Source organism: Taudactylus pleione, unplaced genomic scaffold, assembly GCF_031769625.1.
Source record: "Taudactylus pleione unplaced genomic scaffold, aTauple2 ptg000392l, whole genome shotgun sequence".
Taxonomy (NCBI): Eukaryota; Metazoa; Chordata; class Amphibia; order Anura; family Myobatrachidae; genus Taudactylus; species Taudactylus pleione.
The window spans coordinates 1,139,740-1,157,454 of record NW_028284793.1 but is presented as its reverse complement, the minus strand read 5'-3'; positions in this window follow the sequence as shown (position 1 = coordinate 1,157,454).

The window sequence follows — 17,715 nt, the reverse complement described above, 5'->3', positions numbered from 1 at the left end:
TTGACCAGATTTTTTTTTCCAGAACAGAGACTTTTTGCGTCTTTGCTCTCCCCAAAGACCCATCATCATCATCCTCAGACTCCTCCAAAGGCTGCTGCAGACACCCCCTCCTCTTCCACATCCAACACACATACACACACACCGCTGACACACACAAATAATGAGAAGACCAAAATGAAAATGACACAGGATAAAAATGATGTCAGACTGTTAAACAAAACAAGATGACAGAAGAAGACAAGACAATTTACAAAACCAACCAGCAATCGCAAAAAATACAAACAACTCTCCTCTTTACAGTGCACACTCTTTCTAATGCAAATGCCACCAATGCAGGTGTTATAGTGGTTTGGGGCATATTTATTTGGGCATGGTGATGACACAGTATCATGTGTGGCTTTGGACCAATCAGAATATTTTTGTGAACGTGTTGCAAATTTACTTGGATTCTATTGAGATTTGTGGTGCGTGTTTAGGTACTGTACATCCATTTTATGAGATTTGCTATGCGAGTTTCGGTGCATCTGGGATTTGCAAATTTATTTGAGAATATGGGTCAATACAAGTGAACTCGCACACACCTGAACACGGCGAGTAACGCCATTGAATGGCATTAATCAGGCAAACATGGTAAAAACACACTTCTTAGTAAATTAGTGATTTGCAGCAGAAAACGTTCTGGCAGGCAGCGCAATTAGGATTCGCAGCCCAACATGATTCTTAGTGAATTTCCGCCCTAATGTTATAGTGAAGGGTATATTACTTTTTTTTTTTTAAAGAATGCTTGCATTCGGGGTGGGATAGATGCAGCATTAAAGTACTGCTGGATTTTTGGTACATTGTAATTATTTGTCACCCTGAAATCTGCTACATAGGGTAAATACTATGTTTCTACCTTATGCTTAGGTTAGAAAATGCTAGCTGCAAGTATGTGCAGTCTAATAAACTCTGATAAAAGAAATAAAGAATAAATGGCAAGACAGCTATACGGAATATTGTGAAATATTACAGTGTTGGCAGAGCTCATTTTAGATTTGTAGGTCATTTAATAAGAAATAGAGATTGTGCGCTTGCCAAAAAAATCTTTTGGGATTGTTAAGAGATGTGTGCAAGACAAATAAATTGTACAATATTGTATATCCATCATGAAGTCAGAATAAAATTATTGTTAAAAGAGAATCAATAAGAATAGGAAAAAAACAAATTGAGCTGCCACTCTGTCATAACTGTTCCCTATATGTGATTAAATGGGCTAAAAGTAAAAGAAAGAACTTTAGTGACCACCAGCTATTGTACTGTATTACTAATTAGATAGGCTTCTATTTATATGGATAGTCACATTAAACAAGTGTTACTATGTACCTGATGTTTATTTATTTTGATATTTCCATGAATTAATTTAAAATAGGAGGTTTATAGGAACAGGTAATGTCAGCGCCAAACACACATATCTTCTTTATTTTGTAACGTTATGCATAATTTAATACAACAAATGCTAATAACAGTCATTGCTAACTTTGTGGTTAGGTGAATTAAGATATATAAAAGAGGCAGAACGCTAAAACAAAGGTAAACTTCAAATAGATCAAGTGTGTTCACAACTTTTTCAAAAGTATAAAAATACAAATTGCACTTACAAACTCTGCAATAAAATAAGTATGTGTCAGGTAAACTCTCTCTCTCTTCTCACCTAATACAAAATGTGAGAAAATGCTGGGGAATGAATACTAGACCACAAAAACCACAAATCACTGTTTAATTGACAAAATATTAAGCACCAACAATATACTGTTTAAAACAACACATATTGTATATAAAAATTCATCAGAAAACTCATGTAACACACATTCTAGAATGCTGATATCTGTTGATTGAACCTAGGTTGCCAAGAGCTCTGTGGTAATGCTAATTAGAACTGCAACAATGTTCTAAAGAGTTATATTAGCAAAGAGAGACTTGTTGGATGTAGCAATATATTTAAATGCTTTGTAATCTGGTCCACCAGCAAGTAAATATACTCTATTATTAAAACTTTAACAAACTGTCTTAATGCTGGAAAAGATGATGTGACTCCACGGATAGATTTGTGGTAATTAAATCAGTAGGCACTCACAAGAACAGGTGCTTTAAATTGAAATATAATCACAAAAGAGTGGCTCAAACACAGTTGCAATAGCAGTAGCAGCCCCCTAATGCCGTCAGCTCTGATCTTATTGTCATGGGTCTGCAGCCAGCAGTGATTACAATTGATGACAATAGGATCCTGGCAAAAAGGTGCAGAGGGTAATTCTTTTCATTTGGCTGTACTGTCCCATTGAGAGCACACTGTAAGTACCAACATTGCAACTATGTTACTATAGGAAGTGACTGTTGTCAAAGCTCGCGCCAATGTGATATCCTCTCTCCTGGCTGATCAGTGGCTCGGCGGGTATATGCTGCTGCTGGCTTCTGTGTCCAGCACAAAAACAGGTCTTAGGTGTGCAGTTGTTTTGGTATCAGGTTCCTGCTGGCATGCTTGACAGTAAGATCTCCACATTAATTAACCCAATACCAGGAGACAAGCCGCAATTAGTTTCATCCACTCCTGTGGACTTTGTCAAGCTGAATGTCTCTTCTCACCTGCTACACATTTTCGAGATTGGTTCCTTAAACAGGAAAATGGAAAACACTGTAGCTCGCCACTGATGCAAGGGCAATTTAAATAAAACTCTCCTATGTGAGCTCTGATCATAAAGCATCTCTCTACTCCAATGTTGCACTAATCACGTATACAGACTATTACCATTCGCTCCCGCACCTAATGAAATAGGTCAATATGACAATACAGTGGTGTAACTACTGCCCCCGCAGCCCCTGCGGTGGCTTGGGGGTGCCACGGGGGACATAGCTTCGCCACTGCAACTGTGGGCGCTGGCCTCTGAAGTAATCGGAGGCTAAAGAAGCCTCCGATCACTTTCAGAGGCGAGTGTTCCCAGTAATGCAGTGTGCAGGTAATGTCATGACATCACCCGTGACGTGAGGAACCTGAGCGGCCACGTCTGCTGGATCAATTTAGATCCAGTCACAGGGGGCACTACTTGAAAGGGCACAACTACTGGGGGTACTCATTGAAGGGGCACAAGTACAGGGGCACTACTTAAAGGGGCAAAAGTACAAGGGCACTACTTGAAGGGGCACAACTACAGGGGGCACTACTTGAAGGGGCACAACTACAGGGGGCACTACTCAAAAGGGCACAACTACAGGGGGCACTACTTGAGGGGGCACAACTATAGGAGGCACTGCTGGAAGGAGGCACAACTACAGGGGTACTCATTGAAGGGGCACAAGTACAGGGGGCACAACTACAGGGTCACTACTTGAAGGGGCACAACTACAGGAGGCACTACTTGAAGGGGCACAACTAGAGGGGACACTACTTGAAGGGGCACAACTACAGGGGAACTACTTTAAAGGGCACTACTTTAAGGGGCACAAGTAAGGGGTACTGCATATGGGCACAACTATAGGGGGCACTACTTTAAGGGGCACTACTACAGGGGGCATTGCATAAGGGGCACAAGTAGAAGGGTCCCTGCATAATGGGCACTACTACAGGGGGGATTGCATATGGGGCACAACTACAGGGGGCACTGACTTTATACATGCAGTTTACAGGTTATAAACTATGTTCCCAATAATCTGGCTCTACACAGACATAAAAACTGTGCAACTTGTCTTGAGCTGAGGTGACAGACTGGCAGGAGTGGAGAGGAGGGTTGGTGAAGTAAATCTGTCCGGGTGGGATATAATGGGCATTACTGTGTGGCATAATGTGTAATGGGCATTACTGTGTGCACAATGTACTATTAGGAGCATTACTTTGTGGCATTAAGTGTTATAAAGGGCATGATGTGTAAGGGGCATTACTGTGTGGCATATCGTGTTGTTCGTGGCATTATGGTGTGACATAATGTGAAATAAGGGCATTACGGCTTGGCATAATTTGTTATAAGGGCATTACTGTGTGTCATTATGTGTTATACATGGCATTATTGTGCGGCATGTGTATGCGGCATTGCTGTGTGGCATAATGTGTTGTAAGGGGCATTACGGTGTGGCATAATGTGTTATAGGGGCATTCCGGTGTGGCGTAATATGTTATAAGTGGCGTCACTTAGTGTGTCATAATGTGTAAGGCACATTACTGTTTCATGAAACCACACACCTTAAACGTTGTCTTTGGGTGTGTTTGTTTTTCTTTGGGGGGATGGTGCCTTTTTGGCATGGGGGAGCAAAATTTATAGTTATGCCACTGCAATATGTACAGTTATAGTCAATCCACATAAAACAAAGTTCTGGACTTCTAAATGCAAGAAGGGCTGAGGATCTCCCTGGATCCAATCAAATATTTTGGGATCTAATTTACCAGAAAGTACCATCAGCTCTTCAAGGTAAACCTTTCTTGGCTAGTGTCTCAAATGTAGACAGATCTTGTCACGGGGTCACATTACTTCTCCTGGATTAGTTGATCAAAATGAAGGTGAAGGATTATGGCACAATATCAGTAATGTAATACTAGCAATTCCCTACATCAATATTCCTTTGATTCCAAAATATTTTTATTACTTCTCAATGTACAATTGACTTCCCATCATGAAAACAAACTAATAAGAAACATCCTCTCACCTGCTAACTGCCTGTATGCAACCAAATGGAAACAGTCAAATCTTCCCTTGATGCAGTCAATACTCAAAAGAATTGGACACACTCACTGTATGTAGTATATAAAAAGCATCATCAAATTTCCATATCCTTCAACAGAACCTTGAGCAACATATGCCAGCACCTGTTCACCTATTATGGAATGATAATTTCTACTATTCTATACATTCTTTCTGGCAAACTAATCTCACACCCTTTGCAGATAGCTATACCACTTCCCTCATTTATACAGAAAACTGGTCATTATTGATTAGAATTGACATTCTTTCTTTGATGTGCTCTTATCTTTAATTTTATTTTCCCTTTTCTTCCAAGTATTTATGCCTTTACAATTATCAATGTGTTTTTTTTATCTTTGTGCCCCATATTATGTTACTCTGGACCCTAACAAACATTTGTTAATAAATGAGTGAGAAGTTGAAATTATGTTTTAAAAAGGGCAATGTTTTAATGTATACACATTGCATGCTTTGGTGTCTGCTGTTTGCCCATCAATAAGGTTTCCCTATGAAAATTATTTTTTTTATTTTAATTACATCAAAATATATAATTTCTATAGAATGAAATTTCTAACCAAGACTAAATACCTTTTAATAGATAATTCACCAATTCAGATATAACAGCTTGTGATACTGGCAGTAATGCCATACTCACAGACTAGGGGGAGTAACATTAAGTCATTCATTAATGCAGTATTTTATGTGCCCCTTAACCCTTGGCATCCTAGCCAACTGCCTAGGTTTACCTAATTATGGAGCTGCATAGCATGTGACTGAAGGAATTAATCAGAATTGATGCAGCCACAAAAGACTGTCCTAAAACCAGATAATGTAAGTGAGCAGTGAGTGAGGATGAAAGGTGCAGATTCAGTTGCAAATATGGAGCAAAAGTGGAGAGAGATAAAGTACCATCCTATCATCTCCTAACTGTCATTTTTCAAACACAGCCTATAAATTGACAGTTAGGAGCTGATTGATACTTTATCTCTCTGCAAGGATTAGTACATACCCCCTGTATCGAAGAGGTAGTACAGGCAATCTCTGTAGGAGCAATCAGAGCAGGACAGCACAGTAGTACAAACTTGTATGGCAAATAGAATTAGACACAGAATGCAGAAGTTGAAAGTCTGGTTATAGGATGCCTGGAAAATAGGGATTTGCAATAGTCAATGGAGTAGAGTACTGTAAAAGGGCATGAATTCAAAATTTTTGCAGTTTATTCGTTGAAGTAGTTCATGTTCACTGGTGGAAACATTAATAGCTCTGCTTTAGAACCATTGAGGTTTGGGGTTGTGAGAGTCCATCAAGATGAAGTTAAATTTCGAATTTCTGCCACTGCAGTTGGTACTGTTATATTGGGGCCTGGAGGTGAGGGGTATCATTGCGAGTCTGCTGGCTCCAATGCCCGCTCATGCTCATAGCATTGCGAGGGTAGTCCGGTATCACTGGACCCACCCCATATTTTGTCGGTAATGGTGAAAGAATGATGATGAAACGAACTTCATAATTTACTTTTGTCATCTATATAATATATATCCTAAATTCTAAACTAGCTAACAGTCGTTTGTTTAACTAGGCACTTGTATATATTGTGTCTAGAATAATAAGAAGTATATGAACAAAGACACCATCTTTGGAACTTATATTTTGCTTTTTGGACAGGGCCTCAGATTTTATGTCACAGTAAATTGCAGTTCATAGATTACTGGCTGTGTAAAAAAGGGACTGCCTAATGTACACATCAGACAACTCATGTATATTAACATAAGTGAAAGTCACCTTTTGTTGCGATGCTATAGGCCAGTCTTTACATCAATTTAAAACTGGTAAGGTAAAATTTGTTTTATGTTGTCTCACGTGAAAAATACTGTATATAAAATAAAAGCAAAATAGTTGAAAAAATTACATACATAACCCATGACAACATTTTCAAATACAATTTTTAGTTTCTTTCAGTGCCAAGCTGTTGTACTGTTGCCTGCATATTCTAGTATACAATTTCACAGCCAAATAATATAAACAAATGCATTTTGCTATATTGTCCTAGCATATTAAATCTAGGTTGTAAAATGCATAATATTAAATGTTAGTTAAAGAAGGTTTACATTTTTTTTAACAAATTTAGCAATTGTTTCTTTAGAATGCAATAGATTTATATTTTTATATAAGGTAGAACAAAATGATTACATGCCTTTAAGAATACACAATTGACAACAATTATGTTTTCCAACTTTGTTTCTGTTGATTAAAAGGAAGGTTTATATGGGGTCGCATACAAAGATATGCTATGAAAAGAAGGTGTAGCAGTATAATAAATGCATTTGAAACAGTTCACAGTTCAAGTAATTTCATTGACAGTGTTCACAAAAAATAACAAAAAAACCCACAAAAAATACAGTTCAATTATTTCCCGTCTTTTATAGACATTTTGTTATCCCAGTAACACAATAGATATAACGTCATCTGTCTGATCTTCATTTGTGCGTTTAACCTGCATTATTTTGGGGTAAATTGGTTCAATTGTTATTGGCAAAATTCTTTGGCTGAAGATAAAATGTCAGGTTGTGCTACAATGTAAGGGCTATTGGCTCAAAATGTGAAAGATGGCATCTATTTGCTTCTTAATTTCTATCTCATGGGTCATGAAATAATGAAGATTGCTATTTGATTAAGAACAGTGAGGGAGGCAATACAATGCCCACTGGTGGCTAGGGAAGAACAATTAAGACTGTCAATGTAAGTGGTCAGTTAAAAAGCTAGGTTAAATTGTGCTTTTTAAATGTTCAGTGACCTTCTGCTTCAAAATATCCCTTTGGAATTGTAATCAGAATTATTGCCAAAGGGAAAATTGACAGTCCCAATGCAGATAGGAAATGAAAGAGAGAGAAAAATCAAACATAAATGTCCTACAAATGAGAAAAAACATACATATAGAAAGGCATTACTAATGTATAACTATTAAAAAATGTTTAACTCAATATTCTTTTAATGACTCTGTGATTATTTTTTATAAGATCTAATACAATTTATCAGTTGACCCTTGATAATTTATGTGCAGTATCCATATTCAGGCTTTAGGCTATATCCACAGTGAAGTCATTTTTTGGCAGTATTAAAGTGTGAAGCAGCGAATTATGCAAACATCATTTTCATGCTGCTACAGTATATGCTCTTATGTTCTGTCCACTCCTATGTGGACTTTATTCACTATATATTATTGTTCACTTGTATGGCACCACCATATTATGCAGCACCTTCCTGAGACTAATAAATCATTGGATATTACTAATTAAATTCCCTGCTACTAAACACGCAATAAGGTACAGTATATTGAAGTCATATAACAAAGTAGTATTATTTATTTTTCTGTAATTACCAATTACCTGTAACATTACCATTACATTAGATTGATTAGTGAGATCCCAGATTTAAGTAGACCTATCAACAATAAAAAAACATGGGAAAGGGACATTATATATAATGTGCTATCATTTTCAAACAAACACTGCAGATTATATTTAGTGTATAAATTGTGCGAGAATCGCAAATTACATCATGTTCCACTCTCAGTGGAGTCTTGTGACTGTATTTTACTGAGACATAGATCCAGAATTGAAAGCATAGCAAGTATTCTCAATAAGGTAAGAAAATACAAAGTAAATTCCTACTTTCCCTATATGCCTATATATAGCCTCTTAGGTTATTTTGTTACTGACTTTCTACTCTTATCATCACTTTTTATCCTTACAGTATAATCAGTGAGCATTTTAGATGAAAACTGGTGCTCACCTACAGTACACTCACATTTGGCTGTCAGGACTTTTGTGGGGCCCTAATGTAGGTGGGTGGCATGGTCACACATGGGGATCTTGGCTACACCCTGTCAATGACTCTTTGTAGCAGATAACAAGTATTACTTACCTAAAAAAACAAAACAAAAGAAAACACTGATTGCATTTAATGCCATCTATTTGAACCTCTAGGTTGATGGTTTTCCTACTTATTAGCGAAAAAAAACCTGTTTAATTAAATTGTCTTATTTGTAGATATCTAAGATGATCAACTGAGGCCCGTATTCAATTAGACGTGAAAAGTCGGAAACTTTTCGCCTATTGTACTTTCTGCCGCATTTGCCTGTCCCCGCAATTTGCATTATTCAATTATAGAACAGGCAAAAACGCAAATAGGCGAATGCATAACAGGCGGAAAGTACTGAACAGATTGGGGGAATCAGTCTGTACCCAAAATAAGACCCACTGGCACTGGAAATCATTACAGATGTGTACTATTAGCCCTAATGAAAGTACTTTTAAGTTGTGTTAAAAGCTTTCTAGAAGCATATTTATAAAAGTGGTAAAGAATGACAGAAAACAGTATTTTTTGTGGAAAATAAATAATCCAGTCAAATTTGGGGTACTTGAAAATGGGTGCTAGCATACTTTTGCGTCTCTAAAGTGCACTTTAAAAAAATTTGAAAAATCCACCTGCTGCATGCACATGCAATTCTAAAAACACCTGGCCCACCCATACAGCCCCCCAAGAAACCTATTCTGCTACTTTTTATCCTTGTCTCCCTACTTTTTTCATTTTTGCCCCAAAAATGACATGTCTTTTTTGGGGTGGTCCAAGGTAATTTTTTTTTCGTTTGGCTGATTTGTCCTTTGGGTGGGTGGGGGGGGGGATGCGTGTCCAAAGGGTTTTGCATCAATTCCCCACATTTGCACCTCAAAATAGAGATTTTGCACTTTTTTCCACCTACAATTCGTTGGAAAAACTTTTCTGTCTGTTTAAGTGCATTGATTTTCCGTTTAGGCAAATAGGTCCAGGAATTGCATTTGGAGATAGGATTCAAACAAGCAAAAAGAGGCAATAGATTAAACTTTTTCACCGATTTTGGCTATTCACGTATATACAGCCCATAGTTGTTACCTAATGCACAGACATTTTTGATTAGTTTGTTTGGAAACTTTCAACCTATACCCTTGCCTGGTGCAAACACCACTAATATACTAGTTTATTTATGGTTAAAAAAGTAAAAACAAAACTGGTTGACTTGAAAGAAGATTAATCATAACCTGAATTATACTGACACCAACAATGGCAAACTCATAAAATGTTAGTTGCAATATACAGTACTTACTTAAAATTTATAGTTTGATCATAAGCTGTTTTTCACACATGTACCATTTTCAGTAACATTAATTTCAATATGTCACAGTTTCTTAAATGAAAAAGTGTCCAATTGCAAAAATTATTGTTCAAGCTTTATGCTACTTTCCCTAACCTCGGCAATCTTCAGTCATCTGATTCTGTTAGACCTTTGCTGTCCTTTGTAATGCCTGTGGGCAGCTGAGACTTTGCTGGCCTCGTCTTAGAGTGAAAGTGATAATGTGGCATAACACAAAATGTCAGAAAATATCAGGCTGTGCTAGTGGGCATGAAGCCCGCTTGCCGTCCAAACCAATAAATAAACCAACATCATAAATATAAAGAGACAGTATTGTCAGAGGACTAGTTACTCTTCCTACTTGTATTCTGGGGGCAAAATTCTGATGAGAAAATAGCCATTTTAGGTAGGGATAAGATTTACAAAATATTATAAAGCAAAAGCAAAATCATTACCAAAACAGCAAAACAAAAGATGGAAAGCAGTTAGTTATGATACAAAAAATAAGCTAAAAATTTGATGTCTTAAATAATAATGAATATACTACTACTACTACTACTACTACTACTACTACTACTACTACTACTAATAATAATAATAATAATATTAATACTATAATGAAAGGAAACAGCTGTCACCAAAAAAGACAGATTTCAATATAATATTTCAGGATCTTGACAGAATTTAAGATACATGTACCATTGAGATTATGGGCGAATTCAATTAGCCGCATTACCGCATGTTAAATTAACGCACATATCGCCTGGTAATTTCACTTAACATATGTATGCGCATTCCCGCTTAAAATGCAATTTGATTGGAAAAAGCTTATTCCTGCATTCACGTGCTGTTTCTTGCTGGTAGTACCCACTTTAGGGTGCGTGAAAATGGGGAAATCAGCTTGTACCCCTAAACAAATTCAAAATAATATTTGGGAACAGCATAGAAGTCTGTTAGTGGCCAAAAGCAAAGTATTAAGGGTTTCCCAAAATATGTCAAATGGCTGTTATAGGCATTTTTCAACAACAGTGAAAAAAATTATTGAAAGCAAGTGTTTTTCTGCAAACTAAATGCACTAGATAAATTTGGGGTGCATAAAAATGCCATTAAGTAGATATTTGTGTCATTTTAAGCCACTTTTAACAATATGTTAAAAAAACACCTATAACTCCCATCTGCTAGCTAAAATCTTCTGTCCCATTCATACAGCACCCCCTTATACTTTTCCTACATCTTGCAACCCATTATTCTGCATTTTGCTGAATTTAACCCCAAAAATTATGTAATTATTGGCCAAATTAAACTAATTAAAAACTTCTAAGTGCCTAATCAATCATTGGGGAAGTTGTCCCAGTGGTTCTGAAACAAGTCCCCACATTTGTACAATAAAATAGGGATCTCCCCAACTTTTCACCTGCTCAGGGGGTCATGAAAAAAAAAAAATCACATTAAATCCTATGGAGAATCAAGGCATGTTACCTTGCACGATAATTCAATAGCTTAAAATTTGCATTCCCCCAAAAAAGTTAAATTTACATGCGTAAATTCGGCCCTATTTATGTTTTCTTTGTATATCTTTATTGTTATTGAACTGTAACACTAACATGACCTCAAATTTTAAAGACATACTCACATTCAGGATTTTGCGGTCCAGCCTCCATTTATTTTCTCATGTAACATTAAATGAGTTATCAATTTTTATTACATTGTTTTTATGCACACAAATTGCAATCAACAGCAATTTACTCTGGCCAAAGCATAAAAAACAAAACAATAAATTACCTTCTGGCACATACTAAAAGTAGAGATGAGTGGTTCGGTTTTTGAGAGAAGCGAACACAGTCGAACTTAGGGGTTCCGATTTAAATTGAGTCCCTGTTCGGAATCACTTTGGGGTTCCAAGTAACACCGAGTCCTGACAGGGTTTACTCGCAATTCGTTACTCAGATTTAAAAAAATGGATCTTGTGTGTTTTGGATTGCATTTAAGTCCTTCCTTCGTGATTTCAGATGTTGTGAGGTGGTCAAAATTGAAGTTGGGTGGGTATATGAGCGCTGGTGTACGAAAATACAATTTCTGCCTATGAACCTAAAACACATGTTTTCTATTAAGACTATAAACATTATTTTAACATTATTTTAATATTTTTGTATGCCAATCTCTTTCTTTGACTCCTTTCTTTCTTTCCTTCTTCCTTTTCTCACTGCTTTTCATTAAATATTTATTTCTGAACTTTCATTATATTTTTATTTTATTTCTTATTTTTTTTAAATTAATTTTTTCATTTTTTAATTTATACTTTCATTTAAATGTTATTTTTATATTTTTATTTTGAATTGAATTTTTTGCATTCACTATCATTCAATTACTAATTTTGACATCAGTAGCAATTGCACCATCATTTACCAACATATTTTAGATGCATAGGCAGAAATTATATATTCTTACACCAGCGCTCATATACCCACCCAACTTCAATCTTTACCAATTTTGAGCTGCAGAAATTCAAGCGCAAACAAGAACCACAATATCCCTATTCCAAGGTCGTCAAAATTGACTGGAAATTACTGAAAATTTATATTATTGAAGTTAGTACTACTATAGGAACAAACACAGGTCCAAATTACATGATTTTAGCTTTTTCTATCAATTTAACTAAAATTAATTTTATTAAAGTTAACCAAAACCGAATCCAAACCAAAACACTTGAGGGTGGATTTGCCAAAACCAAGACATGAAAATGATTTAGAACCAAAATCAAAACACGGGGGTCTGTGCACACCTTAATTATTAAAAGACCTGTTTACTTTAAAACAAGTGGATTAAATAAAATATTTCATAACCCAACATACAGTACATACTGTACTGGCTATTCCAACATGACAACTCAAAACTTTAACAGTGACCTTTCTACTGTAAGTATTGCTTTAGCTCCCAATATGAGACACGACTAGCCTGTGTTGCATGCTATCAAATTAAAGCAATTTTACCTTTGGACGTGTAAGTATTACCTACATGTGGCTCATCACATAAAAAGCCTGAACTACACTAAACAACATTTTTGCTCTATACTATACATTTGTCCAATTTTTTCTTACATTTATGAAATATTACATAAAAGGTCACAGTATTTTATATAAGGTTACTGTGGAGAACAGAGAATGCTCATTAATTTTGTGATACCAAGCATATTGTACTGCTCCTTTCTAATTGATGATCCGAGGTCAGAGTTTTTAGACTTTTAAAAGCAAATAACATGTAATTTGCCATGTCTGCCCCTATTAAAGGTTAATACATCTAAAATAGAAGTTACAGTACTTTACATTAAGCTAGAATTATTCACACTTCATGAATTGTCTTTTTAACCTAAAATTAATTATATTGTCATTACATCAACATAATTATTGAAGACACACAGTGGCGGAACTTGTGAGTGGTGGGTCCAGGTGCAAAAATATGCTTTGGGCCCCTCCTCCTCCCCACCCCAAGTTCACGGCAGTGAGTTACAGGGAGGGGCAGTGAGTAATGGGAAGAGGGAAAGTATGATGGGGAGAGGCAGTGGGTGACAGGGAATGGATGACAGGATGAGGGTTACAGGCAGAGAGTGACAGGGAGAAGCAGTGGAGGACAGGGAGAGGGTGACAGGGGCCAAACTATTGTAGCGCTCACAATCAGAAGCAAGTGAGTGCCGTGGTGCTGCTCCTGTTCTGTTAATCTAGCAGCCTCTGCCCAGTCCAACCCTGGGAGCTCTCTAAAGAGCTTGGTCGCCCTAGACAAGTGCCTACAGTAGGTCACCTTTGCCCATGGCCAGCCCTGGTCATGATTCCAGTGAGTTGACCTGTATTTTAAAAGTGGCACTAGTTTAAAGGCAAAAATCCCCTGCTTTTTCCTTTAAATAATTGTCAGCTCTAAAATATGGGCTATATCTTGCAGGTTACTACATAAGACCCAAAGCGGGAAGATTGTCACTAAAATAACCAGTTCTTTCAATGATTGATGTGGACTGTATAGTTAAATAAGCTCTTTATTTAAGAAATTTAATTGAATTTACATATTTATAATTATTTTTTCTTGTTTCAAGGTCTCTGTTATGCTAAGATAACTTTAAAGAATACTCGTGTAAGCGTATGATTTTTGCAGATGGCAAAACATTACCTATCACCTATTTATAAGTCATGTAAATACTGTACTTACTCATTATATGCATTGTACTGTACTATCTATATCCTGGAAATCAGCCATCACAAATCTTTGGGTACTGCTTCAAAATGGCAGTGCAACTCTTTACTTTATATTGAAGAGATAGACTCTGGTCATATGTATACCCTCTGCCTATGGAATGACTTGTACAAGAGTGAGGAGGCCTAGTCTGCTTGAAGTAAGTTACAGATATTTCTCGAAATTATGTTATATTAGTTTCCGTAAGTATTATTTTAAAATAAAATATAAAATAATAAAGTCTTGTAGAAAAATACATTTGGGTTCCTGGAACAATTCTCAAAGTGTAGCTAGTGTTGATCTTCAATTAATTAAGACCAATAATATGGATTTCTCCTGAACCTTGGGATTAGAGTGTATTTAGAGATGAGATTACAGTGCTGTACACTTGGGACAATATGAATTGCAAGTAGGAATTACTTCTTTCAAAATCCTAGGGTATGAATTTAAATCACTAGCGCATTCACTTGCTTTAACCTATGGTATAATATAATTCTTTCATGAAAAATGATTGTCATTTAAACAGGATTTTGTAGTCTTGATGGAACAATCAAAAACCATTTTATAAATTCTAAGATCAACAGAAGAGCTCTGAAAATGTTGTTAATCTCTATGCAACATGCTATAGCAGTATAAAAATAGCATACTCTGCCACTTGTCCTGTGTATAAGTGAATAAATAAAGTCATTTGCCAGGACAATTTAGACCACTGTGTATGTGAAAAAAAAAAGAAAGTCCGGTAGTCTGCAACAACAAATAATATATAGATAACTTTTGTTTTCACCTCAGATAAATGCCATGTTCCTACCTATTTTCAGGTTAGTGGTGGTGAGGTCCCAACAGAAGGGTTTGTCAGTCATTGCTTCCCTCTTTTATGTGGTCATAAAGAAACTGTTATCTGCAGTGGCAACCAGTCTTTTTCCCTTTAGTACTCTATACTGTACCAATAAACTGCTATACAGTTCAACTGTTCTTTAGGTTTAGGTTACTTGCCATGTGCCTACATCATGATCTGGGCAATTCAATTATTACTTGTCTTTTTTTGCACAAGGGCATGATAAATCTGGCCTCCCTGGAATTTCAGATAACAGCATCTAATCTTAAGCTTTAGCATGCTATCTTCAGGATGGCCAATAAAAATGTCATTGAAAGTTGTAAGGCTCTGACCTGGAGACTTTTCAGGAGCAATGGATGGTCAAGAAATCCAATGCAGCAAAACAGGAACAAAAACTGCTGGATTATGACTTGACCTCAATAATCAGGCTAAATTTGTTCTTCACTTCCTGCCTTTTATCTCCATAGCCTACAGTGGATTGGCTCAGGCCAAGAAGTGAGCAGATGGTGAAAACATACTATTAATGGCTGTGTTTATTGAGCTGGTAGCAAAGTTAACAACATCTGCTGTGGCTCAACTTGTAAAATGCAGGACTATAAAGCAACAGATCACAGGTTCAAGGCTCACAAGTTCATGGCTTGCCCGTATGTGACACTTGTCTACTTGTCTGACTGTTATTGACTACCTTTCCATAGTGATCTTGGAATAGTCCCCCATCCTGGCCACTCTCAACCTCAAACCTGACAACAGAATATAATTCTGGAAACATACTCCTTTTGGCTTTTGTTAAAATAGTGTAAGCTTCTAATTTATTTGATTACTGGTCAAAATAATTTTCTTAGGGTGAGGCCAGATGTACTATGGGAATTTTTCAAGAATTTATCAAAGGCTTCAATAGATAAAGGGAATTGCAGCAAAAATGTTGGGATCTAGAGATTCTGAGGCTAAATCAGAGTTGCATGAAAGTCTATTTTATGGACAGATTAGTTTTTTGACTTGTGAATGCATTCACACAAAATATATGCAACTTTGTGCATCTATAGATGATTCTAAATCATAAACATCTCAGCTACATCTCATTCCATCTACATGCTGCTGAATGAATAAAATTGTGTGTCAACTGGGTGTTTTTACATAGATTAAGTGTTTTTTTTCTCAGAGAAATGTGTGTTCAACACAAAAACGCATCAGAAGGAGGAACTTCATGAGTATCAAAATCCTGATGCCTGTCATTAGACCTACACCGGGAGCCCAACACCGAGCTTACCAATCAAAGATAAGCCAGGTGCTGGGTGTGGACAGCCACAGGGGGAAAGGGTTAGGTTAGGGCTCCTGGGGGGGACTTAGGGTTAGGCACCCCCGCAGGAGGTTAGGGTAGGCTAGGGGAAGGAGGCTTAGGGTAAGGGACCCCCGGGGGGAGGTTAGGGTTAGGCACCCCCTTGGGAGACTTAGGGTTAGGCTGTGTGGAAGGGGGGAGTTAGGTTTAGGCACATAGAGGGGTGTTAGAATTAGGCACTTGGGGGGGAGGTTAGGGTTAGGCACCCATAAGGGAGGGTTAGGGTTAGAGGGGGGAGGTTAGGTTAGTAAATAGAAAAAATACTTATCTATCGGGATCTTCACTGCCGGGCTTGCGCTATCGGGATTTGAACCACCGGCCTTGCAGCCGTAAAAGACACCTCTTTTGTGTGAAATTAGTTTAACCAAAATCCTGATAACATTTGTCAATTCATCTATACAGTCTGTGAAGCCAAAGTAAGTAGAGGTAGATGCGTTAACCATCTATAAACGTTCTCCCTGTTACATCATTTGCAGAAAGTTCATGCAATTTTTGGGGGAAAATCTCAAAAATCCTGTAAAATAATAACAAGCAGTCCAACATCAGCTACCAGCTGCATGGATAGATCCCAGCATGTGCAATCTCTACTGCTAGCACCTTCATAATCAATCTTTTCATTAACCAATTTGCGAAGGCAAGCTGACTCTTCCCCTATCCTAGATTCCCAAGAAAAATCCTTACACTCTAGAGTTGCTGCTGCTGGGGGTAAATCTTCATCATAGAAGGGGACCAAGAAGACTAGTAGTTCCTATTTAATTATTTTACATAGTTTTTATTCAAATTAAATATCATAATCTTCTAAGGGTACAGAAAAAAGAATAGGGAAAAGAAAAAGACATAGAAAAAGTTTTCCAGGGTAACACAATTTCTTACACGTAATATTCATATTATATCATTTTATACATACAAAATTTTCAACACTTTTCAAATTTTACAGAACCCCCTCAAATGGATTCTGTCCTCTGAACACTATAAATCTGCTATCTATGCCATTTCTTTATCAAATATTCATAGTTTTATGACTATCCATGTCTCCATCAAATAAAATTTATATTACTGTATGTATTATCAATGATACTAGAGGAGATATATCTTTGGTCCCAATATCAAGCTATAGCTGTGTTACTAGCAATAAACATATGACTAAGAATGTATCTATACAATATATGTATATCTAGAGGGTATATATATAGGAGGGCCATTTGCGGAGTTATATTTACTCTTAAATCCAACACTTGATATATCAATCTCTCTACATTTTTCCACAAGGGTTGAATCTTTAAACAAATTATATGTAAGATGTCTCCTTCTGCCCCTAAACATCTTCAACAGATATCAATATGGCATGGACACATCCTGCGTATCCTATCTGGAGTTAATAATATATATATATATGATATACATCATGACATTTTAGGTGTGGAATTAAACCAATGGAACCATTCTAAAGCATCTA